This window comes from Cucurbita pepo, chromosome 7 (genome assembly GCF_057944985.1).
Source record: "Cucurbita pepo subsp. pepo isolate OVF chromosome 7, ASM5794498v1, whole genome shotgun sequence".
NCBI lineage: Eukaryota > Viridiplantae > Streptophyta > Magnoliopsida > Cucurbitales > Cucurbitaceae > Cucurbita > Cucurbita pepo.
In genome coordinates this window covers 5,301,478-5,303,412 of record NC_141804.1, presented here as the reverse complement: position 1 = coordinate 5,303,412, position 1,935 = coordinate 5,301,478, and positions in this window count along the sequence as shown.

The window sequence follows — 1,935 nt, the reverse complement described above, 5'->3', positions numbered from 1 at the left end:
AGAGATTCCCAGTTGGAAGGCAACATCGCAACATTCCGTGCTCAACGAGGCTCATGTCGCACGCCCAAAGGCACCCGATTCCAACCAATCGAACATGTTCTTGCACCACACACCTTCAAAACATAGGGCTGGCCCAAGGCTAGCCAAGCATCACCACAACGTCACACACTCAACGAGGTTCATGCCGCACGCCCGAAGGCACCCAACTCCACCCCACCTTGCATGTTTCATCATCGTACCAGCCATCAACCATCCTCAAGCCAGCCCAAGTTAGAAGGCCACATTCCATGCTCAACAAGTCTCATGTCGCACGCCCAAAGTCATTTGACACTACCCCACCAAGCATGTTCCGCCACCACGCAGCCTTCAAAACATAGGGCTAGCCCAAGGAAGGGAGGCATACCACAACAACGTCCCACACTCAACGAGGTTCATGCCGCACTCCCGAAGGCACCCGGCTCCACCCCACCTTGCATGTTTCGTCATCGTACCAGCAACCATCCACAGTCCTCACACTAGAGATTCCCAGTTGGAAGGCAACATCGCAACATTCCGTGCTCAACGAGGCTCATGTCGCACGCCCAAAGGCACCCGATTCCAACCAATCGAACATGTTCTGGCACCACACACCTTCAAAACATAGGGCTGGCCCAAGGCTAGCCAAGCATCACCACAACGTCACACACTCAACGAGGTTCATGCCGCACGCCCGAAGGCACCCAACTCCACCCCACCTTGCATGTTTCATCATCGTACCAGCCATCAACCATCCTCAAGCCAGCCCAAGTTAGAAGGCAACATCGCAACATTCCATTCTCAACAAGGTTCATGTCGCACGCCCAAAGGCGCACCCAACACTGCCTCACCGTGCAAGTTTCACCACCGCACGGCCGCCGTCAACCGCCCTCGTCCGCCGACCACCACCCCCACGCCCCTAGCATATGCCCATGTGCGGCGCATAGTGCTTGGGGCATGGGGGTGGCGGAAGATATAGGGGTACCCCCGTGCCCAGCCCATGCAGACTAGTCACCCCCCTATATAGTACATTTTGAGGCATTTTTGGTCTGCCAGGCCTAGATATGATTTTTCTGAGCGGTCATACGACCAAATATCTCAAGTTTTAGAATGTTTTTTTCTATGAACTCAATTGATTCATGAATTGGACATTCTAATGGATCTAGAAATCAAGTTTCATAATTTTTAAACCAACCAATTTTTTTTAATGAATTTTTAAATATTAAATAATAAGAAATTAGAAAAAATAGCTAGAGTTGACAAAAAAATCTGAAATTTTGTGAGAATCATTCTTTCATGTTTCTTAGCTCCCAGAAAAAAATTTACAACAAACTGACCACTCCACATGTACTTCCACAATTAATGGGTGATGGATGGGGAGCACGCGCGGGCGGGGCGGGGGGCGCGCGCGCGGGAGCACGCGGGCGGGGCAGGACGGGGCGCGCGCGCGCACTGGGACGCGCGGGCGGGGCGGGGCGGGGGCGCGCGCCCGCTGGAGCATGAGGGCGCGCGCGCGCTGGAGCATGAGGGCGAGCGCGCGGGGGCAAGCGGGCGGGGCGCACGCGGGTGGGGCAGGGCGGGGCTGGCGAGCGCGCGGGAACGTTCCGACACTACCCACCGTGCGCGTTCCGCCACCGCACCACCGCCGTCAACCGCCCTCGACCTCCGACCACCACCCCGACGCCCCAAGCATATGCCCATGTGCGGCGCATAGTGCTTGGGGCGTGGGGGTGGCGGAAGATATAGGGGGTAGCCCCGTGGCCAGCCCATGCAGACTAGTCACCCCCCCCTATATAGTACATTTTGAGGCATTTTTGGTCTGCCAGGCCTAGATACGATTTTTTTGAGCGGTCATACGGTCAAATATCTCAAGTTTTAGAATGTTTTTTTTCCATGAACTCAATTGATTCATGAATTGGA